The following is a 21274-nucleotide window of genomic DNA, read 5'->3' as shown; positions in this document are numbered from 1 at the left end:
AAGTGTATTGGTTTATGATATTAAGTTGTCTTCTACTAGTGAAATGTTTTGTAAATGATTGTGTAATAAATTATCAAGTGTAGAACCGAAAAGAACAGAACTCCAAAGAGTCGAGGCGTTAACCGAGATTCACGAAGCAACACGTTCGCGGAAAAAATGGAACTGAGGCTACGGGCGTCGTGCGTCGTGCGTCCTACTTATCACATCGGATGACGTCGGACGTCGGAGGAGGTCCTCGACGACGGCGCATCGACGTCATCGACGCAGGACGCAGACGCCGAAAAAAGTTTCCGAAGCAGCACAGCTGTGGTGATTACATGTCATAGATATGGAATACGTCGGAGGACCCAATCCCCTCGAAATCTTGTGTATAAGTGTCTACTTGAACCACTGTGATTGAAGGTCCTCTGTGTAACTACTTGTACTGCTCACATTCACTCTTTAGATAAGCCTGGCTGCTCAGCTAGCTACCAAAAACTTTGTGGTACAGACTTATATCGAAGGTTGGTTTGGCTAACACCTGTAGTCCTAATTGTGTGTAGTGGTCCCAGAGGGTACTGCATGCAATTCTGTCTAACACTGTTGTACAGCAGTGAGGATAAAGTATAGTTATTACACTGAGAGTGCTGCTCTTACTTTTGTTCAAATAACCTTCACAAGGCTAAGCAACACTAGAAAAGCAATTGTTTTATAATGCCAGATATGGATAACTTCAAACAGGAAGCCCTGATCATTCTTACAGTAGAACAACCGAAAGATATGTGTAAAGTCAGGTATCTCTCTGTTAAGGGCAAGAAAAATGAATTGATTGAGAAATTGTTGAATCATCAAAGACTGGGAGGTAGAGCTATAACCCCTATCCCCTCAGCAAATGTGGATGATGTTGATGAGGATGATAATGATTCAGAGTCAGGCTCTAATGTTATTGATGAGTTAGAAGAGTCAGAGGACTCTCAGGATGTGAGCCCCACTGCACCTCTACTTGCTTTAGGTCCTCAAGCTATAACCACAGGGATCCTACCAGGTCCAATACTGAGTCCAGAATTTGGCTCTCTTGAAAAAATGAGACTTGAGTTAGAGTTTAAAAGGCTTCAAATACAAACTGATAGCAAACATCAAGAACTCAGGTTCAGAGAAATGGAATTGAATCATGAACTATAAATGAAGAAATTGTCTTTTGAAAATGGTTCTCTCCCAGAGTCTTCTAGGTCTTCCAGTCCCAAGAGGCCTTGCATGCCTAAAGAAGCTGTGAGTATGTATGAAGGGAGACTTGATATTTTAGATTGGTTGGCTGCTTTTTAATATAACTATGGGATTCAGGGTTTCACAGGGAATCATTGGATTCCTTGGCTTTTGTCTAGGCTCGCCCAGGTTGCAACTGATGATGTAATGGAGGTGGGGGTACTTGAAAGATTGAAGTATGAACATCAAAAGCTAGCTTTTGATAGCTAGATTTGGGAAAACTCCTTCCCAATACCTTAGGAGGCTTAGGGCCCTCAAAAAGCATGATGGTACCACTTGGGCTGCCTGGGTGTGTGAATGCCTGAAAAACTTAGATGGTTGGGTAAAGTGTTACAGAGTTAATACTTTTGAAGCAATGAGAAATCTATTTTTGTTAGAATCTATTTTTGATGCCTGCTCTCCTGAGATGATACAGAAACTTGGCTGACTCTAAGGAAATTGATCGAAAAAAGTTAGCAAAGGCTGCTGACTTGTGGGTTGCCAACAGGGCCACTCACAAGGATTCTGGGGCAACTCAGAAGAAGGATGATGGGAAACAGCACAAGAAAGATGGCAAAGAGAATTCTAATACCTCCAATCCAAAAGAGGGCCCCAAACATAAGAAGGGTAAGCCACCCGGGAAACCGATTCAGGCTAGTGAAACCTCTGGTGCCAAACCAGAGGGAGGTCAGCATAGACCCCCATTTGTCAAAACATTTGGAAAATGTTATGCTTGTGGGTCTATTGACCATGTGAAAAGGGATCCCAGATGCAAGGGTACACCTTCAGGGATCCACACTGTCTCCTTAGCCTTCTCCCAAGAGGAAGAAGTACATGTGACAAGTGGTAACTTTCAGGTACTGGCTGAAGACCCCATTGGAGTCTCTGCCAGTGTTTCTTTCGTGTCCCTGGGTCTGTGGGAACAGCAGAATTTAGATGTCTATAATTCGATTCCAGAAAACACCAAAGAATATTACAAGGACAATTTACTTGTGAATGGTCATGAGACCCCTGCCATTTGAGACACTGCGGCCAGCATTACTGTAGTGGATGAATCTTTGTTCAAGGCTGAGGATGTTGCTAAGGCACCCAAAAGCCTCACTACACTTGCTGGAGGCCCTGTCCAAATGCGTCCTAGACTACTAGCTCTCATCCAGTGCACCAACATGACTGTCAAGATACCTGATAGCATGATAGCATACAGAGAATGACTAAAAAAACTCTTGGAGTTGTATCAAGCACCCTCAGGCCTCCCCGCAACGGGAAACAGGGGCAGACAAGGAGGGCCAGAGAGAGTACCTTAACTGACTCTCTAGTGGATATTACAGAGGAATCTATAACACCCACTCCACAGGAATTACTAACTGCTATTTCCAGGAAGAACGAGACAAAGAGGAAACCCAAAGTCCCAAGGAAAAAGCCAGAAAGCACCCCTGTGCTACCAAAAAGGACATCCCCGAGAGGACTGTCCAAAGTCACACCTGTGACTGCTCCACCAGCTGAGGCTGAGTGTGAGGAACAACCAGGAAAGGTTACATCAGTTGCTGAAGATTCAGAGCTGGAAGAAGACCTGACCCCTGTTGGAGATCTGGATCCTAAAGACCATCCTGAGCTGCAGTCTTTACTGGCAGAAGGTGGCCTCTGTGGGGCAGATTTCAGCAGAGGCCAAACAGTGTTCTACTCTTGAAGGTCTTCGCTAACAGGCAAATTCCCAGCTGGACGGGCAAGAGCCAGGGAAGCATAGGTTGTACTGGGAAGATGGCCTCTTCTACAGTGAACCAACTGAGTCTATCCCAGGGGACTATAGAAGGCTTGTAGTGTCTCTAGAGACAAGACCCCAGTTCCTACAGTTAGCCCATGCGATTTCTTTGGCTGGTCACTTGAGCTTCAAGAAAACCAAGGAAAGGCATTCCCTATATTTCTACTGGCCTAAGTTGGGGTCTGATTTAGATGATTTCTGTAGGAGCTGTCACACTTGTCAGACATCTGGCAAGAGTGGAGCCAAAAATGTGGTACCTTTGGTGCCTCTCCCAGTGGTGGCAGTCCCTTTTGAGAGGGTAGGAATCAACATTGTTGATCCCTTAGACACTCCAACCTCTACAGGCAATCGATTTGTATTGGTTGTAGTAGACCATGCTACTAGATACCCTGAAGCCATACCTATGAGGACTGCTATAGCTCAGGCTGTTGCTAAGGCCCTACTTGGTATTTCTGCCAGCGTAGGTTTTCCTAAGGGATCAAACTTTATGTCCCACTACATGCAGGCCATGTGGAAAAACTGTGGCGTAACTTACAAGTTCTCAACTGCCTACAATCCACAGACCAATAGATTGGTAGAGAGGTTTGACCGTACTATGAAGAGCATGATATGTGCTTTAGAGGAACCCCTTAGGAAAAAGTGGGGCCTTCTATTTGCTTATATAGAAGTCCCTAAGGAGGGAGTTTGATTTAGTTCATTTGAGCTTCTCCATGGTCAGCCAGTTAGAGGTCCATTGGCCCTAATTAAGGAGGGGTTGGAGAGTGCTCCTTCTCCCAAGCCAGTGAGAGTCACTGACTATGTGTTAGGTCTCCGGAGGAGAATGACACAAATGATGTGACAAGCATCTGATAACTTAAAATCAGGTCAGGCTCTGGTGAAGCATTGGCATGACCAGAAGGCCAGCATGGTTGAGTTTACTCAAGACCAGCAAGTTTTAGTTATGGTTCCTACAAAGCAGAGGGCCTTACAGGACAAATGGATAGGGCCCTTCAAGGTTGTGGGAAAACTTGGAGAGGTCAACTACCTGGTGGACTTGGGCAATCCTAAGGATGCCCCCAGAGTCTTTCACACCAACTGTCTAAAGGCTTATGTCACCTGACCAGAAGTGGAAGCTTTGCTTCTCCCTTCTGCTCAAGAGGAGGAAGAGAGTGAACCTCTACCTGACCTACTCAGGTGAAAATCTTTAGATGAGAAAATAGAAGGAGATAACCTCTCTTCTAACTTCACACTGGAACAACAGGAGGAGTGCAAGTTTCTGTTAGATCAGTTTGCCTCCCTGTTTTCACTATCAGCAGGCATGACCCCTTGGGGTCAGCATGATAGTCTCACTGGTGACTGTTTAATTGTTAAAAGCAGAAGTTACATTATGTCAGATAATGTCAGAACCCACATAAAGGAAGAGGTCAACAAGATGCTTGATCTCCGGGTAATAGAACCCTCTACTAGCCCATGGTCTAGTCCAGTGGTACTAGTGCCAAAGGCAGGATCCAAGGAGTTGAGATCATGTGTGGACCATAGAGCTGTAAATGCAGTCACTAAGACCAATGCCCATCCTTTACCTAGGACAGATGATCTGGTGGACAAACTTGGTTCAGCCAAGTACCTCAGTACATTTGACCTAACGTCAGGCTATTAGCAAATAGATCTATCAGACCATGCCAAGGAGAAACTGAATTTTCAATCCCAGCAGGCCTCTACCAGTTCAGGGTAATGCATTTGGACTAAAGAATGCACCTGCAACATTCCAAAGGATGGTTAATCAAGTTCTGAATGGGATGGAGGACTTCTGCATGGAATACTTGGATGACATTGCAGTGTTCAGCCCTACTTGAAAAGAACATATTGATGTCATGAAACCCACACTTGTAACCCAGAGAACCCCACAGTCCGATATCTGCACCAGGCGCTCCATGCGGGTTCGCCTCTCCAAGATCCACTAGGCGCAAAGCCCCGCGCGGGGAAAGCACCACTCAGGCTCCTGCCGGTTGTGGCCACGATGGCGATGGGGAGCACCAGGAGAGGCCGAGACTACTTCCTGGTATCGTGCCATCTGATACCGGTCAAGTGATACTCTGAGGCTACTTCACCTAACGAATCCCATTGCTGCCTCCTGCTCCTCTGCATCACGTGACACGCCATGCCGCCCATGTGACCCGATAGAGATGCGGCCACATGATCCAGTCTCCAGCATAAAGGAACGCTGATTACCATTTACTCCGCTTCTCAGCTGTTCCACAGTGCTCGAGTGGCGTTCGTCTTGTTTGGATTCCATTCTCCTGGCTATTAGACCCTGAGTTTCTGGTAATTGGACTGCTTCTGTTCTTTCGCTCGGATTTGGTGCTTGGAACTTTGTTTTGCTGGATTATTGACCTTGTGCTTCGTGTTACCGGACTGCCTTCAATTGTACCTTGTATTCGGAGTTTTGGAACTTTTCGCTTCTCAGGATTTTCGACCTCTTCGCTCATGGACTTGGGACTGCTTCTGGATACCGTTCTGCTGGAGTGAACTCTTTCTTTTGAACACTGTAATCTACATCAGGTGCTTCCATTTCAAGGGGAACCAGGGTACCCGTCCTCTTGTGGACTTCTCTCTACCCTCTACCACCTGGGAACTGCCTGAGTCCTCTATCCTTCCCCCACACTACAACATCGGTAGGTGCCATTCATACTTCCCTGTTATATTTCCCTTTCGTGATTGTGGGTCCTGTATTCACGTTTTCCTAACCTATTTCCCTTGCAGCTACCGGGTGCCCGCGTTCCTGCCCCTTGTGCACCTGTGGCCTCATAACTGGTCAGGAGGCATTCTTTGGGTTCTTCCCTGACCGGTGCTTGGGGGACGGAGGTGTTCATAGACATTGCAGAATCTCGGCCTGACAGTTGACCACCTAGGATATGTTTTGCAGGCTATTGAGCAGGCGCGTCGGACCATAAAGGCAAGTAAATGTCAAATTGGTCAGAGCAAAGTGGTCTGAAATGTGAAATAAGGTCACTGCTTAGCAAAGTACAAGCTGTACAAGAATGGGCCCGCCCTACTACTCAAACCCAAGTGAGAGCCTTCTTAGGTCTCACTGGTTATTATAGAAACGTCATTGAGAACTATGGGTCCATAGCTTCTCCCTTAAATGTGGTCTCCTCACCCAAATTTCCTAAAAAGGTCAGATGGAATGAGGAGTGCAATAAGGCCTTAGAAGGACTCAAGAAAGCCCTTTGTCAAGCTCCAGTCTTAAGACCTCCTGACTACAGCCAAACCTTCATTGAGCAAACAGATGCTTCTAATACAAGTATAGGTGCAGTTCTGAGTCAGCTGGATGAGAAAGGTAGGGAGCACCCCATCTGCTTCATCAGCAGAAAGCTGAAGGAACCAGAAACAAGGTGGGCAACCATTGAAAGAGAATGTTTTGCTATTGTGTGGTCACTGAAGAAGTTTAGACCATACTTGTATGGATCTACTTTTGTGATTCAGACTGACCATCAATCCTTGAGATGGCTAATGCAGGTGAAAGGGGAGAATTCTAAATTGTTAAGATGGTCAATCAGCCTACGGGGGTTTGATTTTACCACTGAACACAGGTCAGGGTGTAATCACCAAAATGCTGATGGTCTCTCCAGAATGTTTGACCGACTGAAGTAAGGAGATTCATCCAGGGGTGGATTAAATAGTCCTGTCCCTTAGTCTGGGGGGGACAAGTGTTAGGGAGAATTCTCATAAATGTGCTAATTCCCTGCACCTTAGAGACCCCCAGCAACTTTGCTGGATTTTTGAGGACTTGGTTATTTACCTGGAAAGAGCGTGAGCCTTTTTTCCCACTCTCATGTATTTTGTTGCATGGTTTTCACTTGTGTTCTTTGATTATGGGGTTTTAGATAACTCCCTACGCACCATCTTTTCATATGTGTTACACAGCACCCTCGGTGCAGTGACACAGTGATGTCTTTTAGATTTCCCAAAGGTTTAAATACCTTCTCTGGGATAAACTACTGTTTCCCAGAGAATGTAAAGTGAAATTTACTTTACTAGTCTTTCCAAATTCCTAGACCGAGCACACACCATCTTACAATGGAGTGCTGGAGGGGTTACATAGGATCCCCTGTGTCGAGACAAATTCTACCCTTTCCTATTGAAAAGGCTGGTGGCAGTGGTTTTACAAAAAACTACCATGATCTTTTCCGACCACGAACACTGGTAGCAAAAAAATCACAGGAGCCATGTTTTTCAAGCTGGTGCTTTAAGCCCCTTTGTTTAAACAGGTTCCGGTCTTATTTTTTCGCCATTTCTTTTTGGAAAGGTCCTTCTAGTGTATGTCTCTGCGCGCCAAACCAGGTTTGGTCCCTTTGTTTGTGTGCCTTTAGCAGGCTTCAGGACTGAAGACCGCCTTTGGCGTCTGAGTGTCTGGGGTGGGCAGGAAGTGAGGGAGGTGTCTTAAACTCCCTGTGCTTAGTCTCCTAGGAGACCCAAATGCACTCTGGTGTGATTGGCTGGCTGACTGTCTGGTAAGGACAACCACCCTACTGGTTGAGTGACAGCTAGTCTGGAATGAAAGGGAGAAAACTGTTTAATAGGCGAGTCTCTTGGACTGGAAAGCAGAGTCGACCACTGGAACAAAAGAACCGAAGAAGAGCTGGAAGAGGACGGCTGCTGCAACTCCTGGAACATTGGTTTGCCCGGTGAAGCACTGCTGCAGGTCCGAATTGCCAAGTTCATCTTGACAGAGAAGCCCCTTCAAGGACGACTGCTTCCATTGAGTTGGTGGGACGAATCAACTCATAAGCCATTTGGACACCGTTCTCAAGGCTGGTTAGGATTAACCAGGGAAAGGGATACCAGCTTGTGTGCTTGAATCTACAGCTATTGGAACTGAATTGACTTCATCTTGTTTGCTTTTTCCATGATCCTGTGCAGTGCCGGAGTCCCCAGACATCCTCCCTCTTGTCCCCATGACTGAGGCTCAGGAACAGTGAGACCTGCAGGAACTGCCAAGAACCAAAGGCTTCAGCTGCATTTGTTTCTTCATACTAAGGTACTGTGCCAACCCGATTGAGGGAGCGCCACTCTCACGGTGAAAGTTTGTGAAACTTTCCCAACTGGCAGGCCTAATCAGCGTGTGACCCCACAAATGATTCTTTTTCGCCAAACTACTTCTGAGAACTTTTGTAAAGCCTTTACCGTTTGATACCAGAACTGCTCTTTCCTATCCAGAACACTAGACCATTGACTTTGGCCTTGCCTATTGACTTGAATTGAACTCCTCTAGTGAACTGAAACTATTTGCACTGTTTAATAAGTATATGTGATATATTCTGCTTACTTTTGTCCCTTTTGCTCACTTCTAAGTAACTGAACTGCCATTTTGCTCCTATTTCAGGGAGCTCAAACTGTCTAAAAATCGTACTTTTGTATTGAAGTGTATTGGTATATAAGGAACAAGTTACTTACCTGTAACTGCTGTTCTCTAGCATGGGTCTGGCATGGATTCACATGCTCGTGAATATTCCCCATCGTCAGGCCAGGAATCCTCGGTACAGAAAAAATCAGTATCAGTTTCTTTCTGATTTGTCTTTCTTAGTAGTAACCAATCACTGGTCTCTGGGTCATACTGCCCCCAGCCAATGACTGCCCTCTCCCTAAGCCCCGCCTCCGGCAGCCATCCTCAGATTTGGTAGCACGTAAAGTGGCAGTATGACCAAGTGAAGAGCCGCAGAGGGGTAGGCGGAAGGGTTTGCATGTGAATCCATGCCAGACACATGCTGGAGAACAACAGTTACAGGTAAGTAACTTGTTCCTTCTCCAGCATGGGGTCTGGCATGGATTCACATGCTCATGAATAAAAGAATACATAGCCGTACACACATGCACAACCACGGGAGGTGGCAAAGGCTCAACATTAAGCATTACATCCAAAACTCAACATTAAGCAATTCTTACCTCGTCACCAGGCTCACCTTAGGCGAACAGGTTGCGCAGCACTGCTTGGCCAACCCTGGACTCCTCCCTGGAGTCCCGATCGACGCAGTAGAATCTCGTGAAGGTGTGTGTCGACCTCCATGTCGCAGCCCTGCAGATGTTGAGCAAGGGCACACCAGAAAGGAAAGCCGTGGTAGCGGCGATCGCTCTGGTCGAGTGGGCTCTCGGACGGCCGGGTAGCGGTCGGTCTGCCAACCGGTGACAGTGCATGATGCAGCCGGAGAGCCAGCTGGAAATGGAAGCCTTCGAGAGAGCCTTCCCTTGATTCACAGGTCCAAAGTTTACAAACAGCTGTGATGTCTTCCGAAAACTCTTCATGTGGTCCACGTAGAACTTCAGCGCTCTAGCTACGTCCAGCGAGTGCAGAGTCCTTTCAGCCGGCGATGAAGGAGACGGGAAGAAAACTGGCAACGCCAAGGGTTCGTTGAGGTGGAAGTCCGACGGCACCTTGAGCATGAAGGAGGGGTGTGTCCTCAGCACCACCCTCGTGTCGTGAAACGTCAAGTATGGCGGCTTGCAAGATAGGGCCTGGATCTCTCCCACTCGTCGTGCGGAGGTGATGGCCACGAGAAACGTTGTCTTCCACGACAGAAACTTCAACGGTGCCGAATGCATAGGCTCAAATGGGACCCCATGAGCCTGGTCAGCACCACGTTGAGCTCCCATGCAGGGGCAGGGGCCTTTACCGGCGGGAATGATCGGAACAATCCTTTCATAAATTCCTTCACCAGTCGATGAGACCACAAGGACGCCCGTCCCGTAGTTCTGGTGTATCGTGAGATGGCGGCCAGATGTATCTTGATGGAAGCGTGAGCTAGTCCAGCCTTGGTCAATGACAGTAGGTACGGCAATACTTGAGGGGCCGTAATCCGCAGAGGGTTCATCTTCTGTGCACGGCACCAGACAGAGAACCTCTTCCATTTATGTCGGTAGCACTTGAGCGTTGAGGACGCCCTGGCCTTTTTAAGAACCTCTCTGCAGTCGGCCGGGATGTCGTACCCTCCAAACTCTAGTGCTGCAGGAGCCAGGCCTGCAAGTTCAGCGACTCCGGGTTGTGGTGAAAAATGGCACCTCCTTCTCTGGAGAGAAGATCTGCGTCCGTCGGCAGCTTGACTGGTGTGGACGTTGACAAGTCCAGAAGGTCCGGGAACCAGATCTGTCTCGGCCACGCCAATGCGACGGGGATCATCCTGCACCGGGACCTCTTGAGCTGGTTGATGAGCCGGAGCAGCAATGGCAGCAGAGGGAATGCATAAAGAAATAGGCCGTCCCAGGGGAACGAGAAAGCATCGCCCATGCTCCTCGGCTGGGGGAACTTGCTGGCGAACCTCCAGCACTTGGAGTTCGTCGTCGTCGCGAAGAGATCGATCTGAGGTTCGCCCCATCATCGGAAGAGTCGATCCACTTGATCCTGGCATAGCTCCCATTCGTGGCACGAGCACAGCTCTCTGCTGAGTGAGTCGGCGATGGTGTTTTTTATTCCTGCCAGATGAAAAGGCACCAGAAACATCCCTTGGGTGACGGCCCAATGCCACAGATCCTGGGCTTCCTTGGATAGGGCAGGGGATCTGGTTCCGCCCTGCTTCCACATGTAGAACATCGTGGTGGTGTTGTCGGTGAAGATCCTCACCACCTTGCCCTTGAGGGACGGAAGAAAAGACCTGAGGGCCCAGAACGCTGTGCGGAGCTCCAAGATGTTGATGTGGAGTGACTTCTCCTCCGGGAGCCAAAGGCCTCTCGCGTGAAGAACTCCGGAGTGCACTCCCCAACCTTCCAGGGAGGCATCCGTCGTCACCGTCACCTGGTGAGCTGGGGTCTGAAAGTCCGTGCCCGCCGACAGATGAGAGCGGGTACCCCACCACCGGATCGCCTCAAGGAACGTCTCGTTGAGAGGGATCCTGTCCTCGAAGCTGCCCGTCGACTGGACCCAGCGGGCATCGAGGAACTCTTGTAAGGGGCGCATCCGAAGCCTGCAAAGGCACACCAGATAAATGCAGTAGGACATCATCCCGAGGAGGGACTTTATAGATCTTACCCTGGCCATGTCCGTGGCCAGCAGACACTGCACCTTGCCCAGAATGGTCCTGGTCCTTTCCTCCGACGGCGAGGCCAGCCGCGCCACTGTGTCGAGCTTGGCTCCCAGAAACAGGGCGACTTGTGACGGAACCAGGTGGGATTTTGGAAAGTTGATGGAGAACCCCAGGTCCGTGAGTAGCTGGACGGTCTTCACAGTGTGCTTAAAGGCGAGCTCCCTTGTCCCTGCCCGGATGAGCCAGTCGTCCAGGTAGGGGTAGACGTGGATCCCCTGTAGGCGCAGCCGCGCTGCCACCGGTGCAAGGCACTTGGTGAACACCCTGGGTGCCGACTTCAATCCGAACGGGAGAGCCTTGAACTGGTAGTGCCGCCCGTGGACCACGAACCTGAGGAACTTTCGGTGCCTTTTTAGAATAGGGATGTGGAAGTATGCATCCTCCAAGTACAATGACGACAGGAAATCACCCTCCTCCAGCTGTCCCAGCACGTGCTGGAGGGTGACCATCCGGAACTTCTGTGCCTTGATGTACTTGTTTAGTCGTCGCAGGTCCAGGATGGGGCTGTCTTCTTTTTTACGAGGAAGTACCTTCAGTAAACTCCGGAGCCCCGAAGCCTCTTTGGGACGAGCTCGATGGCACCTTTCTTGAGCATCGCCCTTACTTCCAACAGTAGTTGAGGGACATGATTTTACTTCCTGGCCACGGGTGGAACGTGAGGGCACTTCTTCTGGAACTCGAGGGCGTGCACTTGGGCCAGGGCGTCCAGCACCCAACGGTCGGTGGAGATGGACTCCCACATGCTGACGAACCTCGCCAGCCGCCTCCCACCGGGGTGCTTCGGCGGGGGCCTGACCTCACGGTCGGTTCAATCTTGTTTGGAGGCCGCCTTGCCTCCTTGACCTCCCTGTCGACGACGACGGGCATCACCTGACTTGCCTCGTCCCCTGTAGGCTTCCTGGGACAAAGATCTTGCCGCTTGGCGGTATGTGGGGGAGCCACTGCCGGATCCCTTGGAGGCACCTTGTCTGCCTCCGGAGCTCCGAAAGGACGGCCGTCGTTGTTGGAGCACTCCCAGTGCCCTGGCAGTCTCCGTGTCTGTCTTGATGGCCTGAAGGGACTCATCAACCGCCTTCCCAAACAGTTTGTTCTCGTCGAAGGGCATGTCCAAAACCTTGGTTTGTACGTCCTGGCGGAAATCTGTCGCCTTGAGCCATCCTCGTCGTCTCAGGCAAACGCTGTTGCCCAACTGATGGAAACCGGTGTCGGCAATGTCTGTTGCCACCGTGATGGCGTGGTCCGAAGCAATCTCACCTTCCTGTAAGATTTCAAGGGCCTCAGCCCTTTTGGCATCCGGAAGGAAGTCCAACAGAGGGGCGATTTTGAACCACAACTCCCTGTCGTAGCGGGCTACGATAGCCAGGGCATTGGCCGCCTTGATAGTCGTCGCTGCAGATGAGATGACCCGTCGTCCCATCGTGTCCAGCTTCCTGCCCTCGCCGTCCGGTGGGGAAGTTGACGTCAAGGCCGATGCCCCCCCAGCTTTCTTCTTTGCCGCCGCCGAGACGACCGAATCCGGGGTAGGTTGCGCCCGAAGGCACAAGAGGGCAGCGTGAGGGACCCAGTACTTCTTCTCGTACCGGTCCCTCTTTGCCGGCGCCGTGGCAGGACTCTTGAGGAGGGCGAGCCCCTCATCCCAGATGTCATCAAGAAGTGGTACGGCGAGGACCGTCTTTCTTTTAGCCTTGCACCGTTGGTAAAGGAACCCTTCCTTCTTTTTCTCTTCTGGGCAGAGCTGGAAGAGCTCAGATGCCCTGGAAATCATGGCATGGAAGGATCCAATCTCGTCGGGTGGGGACGCCCGAACAGGGGGCGACGGGGGACACGTCGCCTTTGTCGTCATCTTTACCTGTGGTAGCCGTGTCCGTGCCTGTATCATCCCTGTGGGTAGTAGACCGGGGGGAAGGCAGAGCGGGCCGCAGAGGAGGGAGAGGTGGTGGAGGATGCATCCTCCTCTTCTTATGCGGTGGACTTTCCGAAGGTCCCGGCTCTGGTTCCCCCGTCGGGTCTGGCTCAGGTACCTCCATCAGGGGAGGGGCAACCTTGTCCTTATCACCGAGCATAAGGACTGAATCGCTGACAAAATGGCCGCCGAAGTGTCCTGCGGCACCGGAAATGACGGGCGCAAGGGCTCTTGAGGAACCTCGGTGGCGACACCATCACGCTCGTCGTCGCCCTCATCAGGATCCCTCCCGATGGGCTGGGCCTCTTCCACGACTTCGATGTGCTCTTCTTCAGAGGACGTGCCCGTATCCACGATGGCCACCTGCCCCTCCCCCACCTTTTCCAACGAGGACTTCGTGGGGGTCTTCCCAATGGGTCTGAAAGATGACTCCATCCGCGGTGGCAGGGAGACTCTGGGTCCTGATGTCGCCTCCACAGGCTGAGCCAGGGCCGCTGCGACATCCTCAATCGAGGTCTTAGCAGGGTGAATTAAGGCTATCGTCACCTTCTGTACGCCTGGGGCCTTCACCTTGGGGATGGGTCCGAGCCTCGCTCCCCCTCTGCCGGAATCTTCGAGATCGACCGGGGCCTCTCCAGAAGCTTCGCCGGGTTCTCGGACTTCCTCTTACCCGAGCCAGAGTGTTGGCTCGTGGTTGATGGCGCCGGGAGGATGCGCCCTGCCTGGCAGCCAAGGAGCCCGAACGTTCAGCGCTCCCGGTGCCCGCGGACTCACGGTGCTTGGCCTTTTGTTGGGCCCCCGTCGCCAGGGCGCCCTCACAGGACTAAGAAGACCGCTCGGACTTCTTTTTCTTCTTCTCGCCTGACGGGCTTTTCCTTTCCAGCCAGTTGGCGAGACGGAGGTGGCGATCCTTCATGGTCCACTCTGACATGTTCCCACAAAATGCACAGTCCTTCTCCGTGAGCGTCTTGTCCTCATGGAGACAGTAGAGGCATAACGAATGCTCGTCCTCCTTGAAAACATTCTGAAGCTGGCATCCAAGGCAGGTCCTGAACAGCTTCCCGGGCGTCGAGCTTCCTTCCATGTCCGGGTTAGGCCTCGGAACTTCTGGAATCCTTCAAAAGCATAACTCAACAAAATCTTCACCCTTGAGGGGCGTAGAAAACTCCGAAACGGATCCCCGTTGATCGGATGTAGAAACGGTGGAGCTTGAGGCTCTATTTAACCGAAAAATGAGAAAAATCTCCAGAAAAAGTGCAAAAACACAGCAAAAGCTTGAGAGCTACAGCACGAGGACTCCCAACACTTGAACATGCAGTAAAAATCTGAGGATGGCTGCCAGAGGCAGGGCTTAGGGAGAGGGCAGTCATTGGCTGGGGGCAGTATACCCAGAGACCAGTGATTGGTTACTACTAAGAAAGACAGATCAGAAACAAAACTGATACTGATACTGATGTTTTCTATACCGAGGATTCCCGGCCTGACGACGGGGAATATTCATGAGCATGTGAATCCATCCCAGACCCCATGCTGGAGAATATTAAGTTGTCTTCTACTAGTGAAATGTTTTCTAAATGATTGTGTAGTAAATTAATAAGTGTTTTACCAAGAAACCTTGAGTATTAGTGTCTAATTGAACCACTGTGATTGAAGGTCCTCTGTGTAACTACTTGTACTGCTCACATTCACTCTTGAGATAAGCCTGGCTGCTCAGCTCGCTACAAAAAACTGTGTGGTACAGACTTTTACCAAAGGTTGTTTTGGCTAACACCTGTAGTATTGTGTCATGATCCATAGAACGTGTCCCTTTTGGACTTCCTGGTCTCTGTCACAACGGGGCTTGCACTCCTTGGTACTTCCAACATGGCCGTCTAACCTGGTACGCTCTCCACCAGCCTCCACATCAGACGTAGCTCATGCTACAAAGAGACCACGCCCCGCGGCCCTGTGCATCTCAACGCTACTGCTTGCAGTGGCTAGACATGTGCTCCGTAGTTCACTGTAACTAATCTCTTGTTTCCTGGTTCCCGGACCCTCGATTTCCGCCCCTTCCCTTCCTCCCTCCTTACTCTGCCTTGATTCCCAGATCTCGCGTACTGCCTCTGAGTACACCTCCCTCGTTTCCTGGACTTCCCGGAGATTCCAAGTACCCCTGGACGCTGAACGCACGCTGGAACCAGAAGAGGCTCGCGCGGGCTTGTACAAAACCTGATCCGTACACAAGAAGGCTCCTTCCAAGAATTCCTGCAAGGATCGAACTCAGGTGAGAAAGGGGGAAATCCCTGACAGATTGAGACACCAAACGACCGAAGTTGAATCAGACATGGAGGCGGCCGTTCAGGATCTCATGCGCCGCATGCAGGAATTAATGGCCGAGGTGCAGAATCTGAAAGCGGAAAATCCTGCATTAAAACAATTAGTTTTGTCCCGTGATTCCGCTACAAAGGAAAGCGTACTACTGGGCGGCATTGTAGATAAATACGATGGGTCTGCAAAAACCCTTCATGGATTCCTTGACTCCTGTTTAGTCCACTTTACCTTTAGGCCCTACTACTTTTCTACCCCCAGGGCTAAGGTGGGCTTTCTAATTTCGCACCTCTCCGGAAATCCACTAACCTGGGCCACACCTTTAGTCAATTCTGGAGATGCCCTCCTGGATGATTACAACAGATTTATACAGGCCCATGTTTGACCGCCCAGAACAGGTCTGTAGCGCCCAGGAACGTCTACTTGATTTCCAGCAAGATTCCCAGGACATGCTAATGTATGTAACACGATTTAAACAATTGGCTAAAGAAGCGGATTGATCCTCAGAAGCATGCTTTACTCTTTTCCGAAGGGGGCTTAATGAAGACATCAAAGATGAACTAGCCAGAGTGGCACACCCAGGTTCATTCCAGGCCCTTATGGATCTCACTTTGCAGATAGACTTTCATATCCAGGAAAGGAAGGCAGAGAAGAAGAAAACCAAGATGCCCTTCCAGAAGATTTCCATTGAGACCTCCTCGAAGTCTGACCCTACTCCTGCCTCTGTTAACGATCCAGATCCCATGCAATTAGGGGCTTTCCGTGGACCCATATCCCTGCACGAAAGGATGCGAAGGATATGTATGTATGTATTGTGCCTCGGATAAACATCTTGTTAGAGAGTGTCCTCTAGCCCCTCCACGGCGTTCGGGAAACGCCAGCTCCCGATCCTAGATGGAGCAAGGCTTTGGGAGAGAGATGTTTGCTCCACATCTATTCCATCCTTGAACTCTCCTGGACAGAACAACCTAGTGATTCTACAGGACTTTCTATCGCCATCCTTGAATGAAACCTACCCCATTTTGGCCTTGGTGGATTGTGGGGCCATGGGGATATTCATAGATCAAGATTGGGTCTTTAGCCACCACATTCCATATGAACCTCGAGGCATCATGCAACCTGTGGAGGCAATCGACGGAAGACCTCTTTCTTCAGGACCAATAACCTTACAGACCAAAGAGATCCAACTCTCGATAAACCATCATCAAGAGGTGATGATATTTGACATCATAAAGTCAGCTCATTACCCAATGGTACTGGGTATGCCCTGGTTACGGAAGCACAACCCATATATCAACTGGGCAGCAGGATCCTTGTTTCTTGGTTCTGAGCATTGCATGTCTCACTGTCTATTCCTGGATTCCTCCTCGACATCTTCCGAAGGCACGCCAACAGACCAGGAAGGCCCATTCATGGTTTCAAATATCATACAGGTTCCTAAGGCATATCAGGAATACGCTGACGTGTTTTCAACTGCTATAGTGCAGGCCCTACCCCCTCACAGACCTGAAGACTGCGCTATTGATACAGAACCTTCAGCAGTGATTCCCTTTGGAAGGATGTTCATTTTATCCGAACCAGAAAAAAGGGCCCTCCGAGAATACCTGGATACCAACCTTGAAAATGGCACCATAAGACCATCCAAATCTCCAGCTGGAGCTTCATTGTTTTTTGTTCCCAAGAAAGACACTAAAGGCTTAGGCCTAGTCTTGATTATCGTGGATTAAATAAATGCACCCTCAAGGACTGCTACCCATTGCCCTTAATCTCAGATATCCTGGAAGCGGTGAGAGGAGCTGTAGTATTCACGAAATTGGATCTCAGGGGTGCCTACTATCTGATCCGTATCAGGGAAGGAGACAAATGGAAAACAGCCTTTAGAACACCCTTTGGTCACTTTGAATACCTGGTCATGCCCTTTGGACTTGCTAATGCCCCAGCGGTCTTCCAAAGTTTCATGGATAGGGTGTTTTCTGACATGCTGTTCCTCTTCGTCATAGTTTAACTGGATGATATCTTGATATACTCCAATGACCATCTAAAGCATGAACAACATGTTAAGGTAGTCTTACAACAGCTACGTGAACACAAACTCCTAGCTAAACCCGAGAAATGCCTTTTTCATGTCTCTACTGTTCACTATCTAGGATTTGTCCTTAGTCCAGAAGGAATTGGAATGGACCACTCAAAAGGTAAAATCCATACTATCTTGGCCTGTTGCCACTACCGTGAAACAGATACAATCCTTCCTGGGGCTTGCCAACTTTTACTGGAAATTCATACCGTCCTTTTCTGAGATAGTTCAACCGATCATTGCATTGTTGAAGAAAGATACTCCCTTTCCCTGGACATCAGCTCAAGATAAGGCATTCCAACGATTAAAAGCAGAGTTTACTCAAGCCCCCATTCTAGCTCAACCTGATATTAATCGACCATTTCTAGTGAAGACAGATGCCTCTAACTATGTCATAGGAGCAGTGCTAAAACAGGAATTCGAGGACAAATTAGAACATCCCATTGCTTACCTTTCATGAACCCTGACTCCCAGCAACACTCATTATTCCGTCTTGGAAAAGGAGCTGTTAGCCATCCATCAAGACTTCACAGAATGGCGTCGTCTACTTCTGGGAGCTAAACATCCTGTTCAAGTCCGTACGGACCATTGAAATCTTCAAGTTCTACAATCTTTTGAATGTACGAATAGTCGTCAAGCCTGTTGGGCCTTCTTCTTTGCCCAGTACCAGTTCCACATCCATCATGTCCCCGGATCACAGAACATAATTGCTGACGCCTTATCCCGACTACGAAACTCTTGAAGATCGGTCCTTCCCAAAGATGTTTCCCCACACGATTTTTGTAGCCCAAGCAATCAGTCTCCTGGAAGACATTCGGATGCAAACCCAGTCCTCTGAGATCTGGAAGGAATTTACGGGGAAGAATCGGTGGAATCTTAGAACAAGAGACAGGTATCTGTTTAAGGATAATGGCCCGGTCATTCCCACACAGAGACTACAACAACGGATTATTAACCTCTGTCACAATACCCTTCACTCCGGACATCATGGCGTCACCAAAACCCTCCGTCTCATACAAAGATCATTTTGGTGGCCTAAAATGAAAGTTGACGTTCAACGGTACATTCAAGCCTGCGCAGTCTTCAATCAAAACAAGCATGATAACAAGAAACCGGCATGCCTCATACTTCAACCTACGCTACCGTCTAGGCCCTGGGAATTCATCGCTACGGACTTTTTGGGGTATTACCACCATCCAGAGGTTACACGACTATTATGGTCACCACTGATTTATTCACCCACATGGCTCATTTTATACCACTGTACAAATTGCCATCTTCCTCAGAACTCGCTGGCATTTTCCTGGAACACATATTTCGACTTCATGGACTCCCTTCCAAATCATATCAGGCAGGGGACCTCAATACTTCTCTCAATTCTGGAAACACTTATGCCGTATTCTAGGAATCCAATGTGCCCTCTCTTCAGGTTATCATCCACAGACTAACGGAGCTACCGAACGTGTGAACCAGACCCTGGAGCAATACCTTTTTTGTTTCGCCACCAAGGTACAGGACGACTGGTCACTCTTGATACCTGTGGCTGAATTCGCCTACAACAATTCTGATCACCCGGCAGTCAAGACCAGCCCTTTTTTTGCAGCCAAGGATTCCACCCTTCTCTTCTACCTTCCATTCTCCCACATCCCACACCAGTACCAACAGTCGACTCCTGGATTGAAACTCTCATCAACGTACACAAGGAAGCCAAAGAACACTTAGAAAACGCCCGAACTCACACCAAGCGTTATGCGGACTCCAAAAGAAGACCAGGACCTTCTTATGCAGTCGGTGATAAGGTCTGGCTGTCCTCGAAACTACTGCCTCGACATTTACGACCAAACAAACTGGCTCCCCAGTACTATGGCCCTTTTTCCATAAAGGAAATCATAAACCCAGTGACATTCCAGCTCAAATTGCCAGACTCCTGGAAGAAGATTCATCCAGTTTTTCACACTTCTTTGTTAAAACCTTACATCCAGTCCTCCCGGGAGACCTTCAGACCCAACCCCATGGTTTTGGACGACCAGCTGGAATATGAAGTATCCAGAATATGCGTCTCCATGTATAAACAGGGTCAACTTCAATACCTGGTTGAGTGGAAAGGATATCCTAGTGAAAGAACCTGGGAACCAAAATTTGAATACCCCTCGATTGCTCAGAAGGTATCATCTCATACACTGGTGTGACAGGTTTTCGGAGGAGGCATGCTGTCATGATCCATAGAACGCGTCCCTTTTGGACTTCCTGGTCTCTGTCACAACAGGGCTTGCACTCCTTGGTACTTCCAACATGGCCGTCTAAAGTGGTACTCTCTCCACCAGCCTCCACATCAGACGTAGCTCATTCTACAAAGAGACCATGCCCCACGGCCCCGCGCGCCTCAATGCTACCGCTTGCAGTGGCTAGACGTGTGCTGCATAGTCAAATCTCTTTTTTCCTGGTTCCCGGACCCTCAATTTCCCCCTCTTCCCTTCCTCCCTCCTTACTCTGCCTTGATTCCCGGATCTCGTGTACTGCCTCCGAGAACACCTCCCTCGTTTCCTGGACTTCCCGGAGACTCCAAGTACCCCTGGACGCTGAATGCTGAACGCACGCTGGAACCAGAAGAGGCTTGCGCGGGCTTGTACAAAACCTGATCCGTACGCAAGAAGGCTCCTTCTAAGAATTCCTGCAAGGATTGAACTCAGGTGAGAAAGGGGGAAATCCGTGACATATTGTGTGTAGTGGTCCCAAGGGGTACTGCATGAAATTCTGCCTAACAAGTGGCCCTGCCACAATCAAGGCATCCAATAGAGGTCTACCTCGAACATGCCTGTGGGGACTCTAAAGATGGTCTGCTTGCAATACTGTGGGGGTGTTCACTAGAGACCCTGCCTTTCCTTCCACTGCACCAATAGCTGAACTCTCCTCCAACAGTCTTTCCTCCTCACCCACACCTCCACCTGAGGCCCTCCTATTGGCGCAGGCTCCCCTACCAAATGAGAGGATAAACGATGCGGCCTGGACCCAGGCAAAAAAAAAATTGTTGTGAACAGCACAAGGTTGCATACCTCTTCATCTATCATGAGGCAATCCTCTTCCTTCTCCTCTCCGCCAACAGTCTCCCTCTCCCAGTGTTGCAGGCATGCTATGAGAGAACCATAAATGTCTCAGCAGTGAACTAGAGAACTATGAAATATGAAGCACACGAGGGAACCCAAAGGTGTGACACCAAACCTCCCCAAGAACCAATATGTAACCCAGAGGAGAAGGTAAACATTTAATAAATCCATCTACTGTTATGAAATACTTGCATACTATGCAACTACAAACAAGTGAAGAAGGGAGATGAGACAGCAACAACACACATGCAGAGGTTAGCTAGGAAAGGATAAACCATTCTTTGACATGGGCTAACTATTAGGAACAGGACATTTTCCCTTTTTAAATTTGCTTGGGGAAACAAAGGGGAAATGTGAAAGTTGTTTTTCTTATTGATATGAGGAAACTAGCAATGCGCTAGCAACACAATGGGCAGACACTAAAAGAAAGGGGCACTCATTTTAGCAACATAACATCCTAGAAACTAACCAACTAGACAATAAAGACACTGCTACAAAACGCCTCAAATCCCTGCTCAAATAATGGAAACACCCTCCAGGTGTGAATTTTCACTGTGTTCTCCTTCCCTCACAGCCTAAGAAACTACAAAAGGTCTCATATATACAACCATACAGGAAAGCAATAAAAATAGGTGCATATCTAGCAACTGTGGTACAAGATCAAAACATTGCCACATCCCTCAGCTACAAAAGTGTCAAAAACACAAAATAAACTTCATACAGAGAAATCAATGTAATCCAGAAGATCAAATAGAAAAGAGAAGACCTATGAAATACTTCTACATTGTGAAAAAGAGGACAATATAGATAATCTGCATCAGCATTACAAATGCTACGCCAGATGTATCCCCGCAT

This window comes from Ambystoma mexicanum, chromosome 1p (assembly GCF_040938575.1).
Source record: "Ambystoma mexicanum isolate Mex_15411 chromosome 1p, UKY_AmexF1_1, whole genome shotgun sequence".
Classification (NCBI taxonomy): Eukaryota; Metazoa; Chordata; class Amphibia; order Caudata; family Ambystomatidae; genus Ambystoma; species Ambystoma mexicanum.
The sequence above is the reverse complement of the archived record's forward strand: the minus strand, read 5'-3'. Positions refer to the sequence as shown.